Genomic DNA, 315 nt, shown 5'->3' on the forward strand with positions numbered 1-315 from the left:
GCATCAACACCGGCTGGGAGCAGAAATGGCTGAGACGTCCCAGAAAGCCGCCCGCTGAGCCCCGGCCAGAGGCAGCCTCCTGGCCCTGGGGGCGAGCTCCGGTGGCTCCGGCCAAGGCTGAAAACGTCCCAGCGGGTTTGCGTTCCTTAGCACGCCACTTGTTTTTGTTTAAAGAAAAAACAACAGAGGGGAATGATGTACTGAAGTCTGCTAAGCTAAACACAGGGAAAGGCTGCGAGCGCGGCTGGAGGGCTTTATTATGGCTTTCAGCAAAATGACACGAGGTTGAGACCCCCCCGCAGAGCTGGGTCCAGA

Source organism: Buceros rhinoceros, unplaced genomic scaffold (assembly GCF_000710305.1).
Source record: "Buceros rhinoceros silvestris isolate BGI_N320 unplaced genomic scaffold, ASM71030v1 scaffold20282, whole genome shotgun sequence".
NCBI classification, from domain to species: Eukaryota; Metazoa; Chordata; class Aves; order Bucerotiformes; family Bucerotidae; genus Buceros; species Buceros rhinoceros.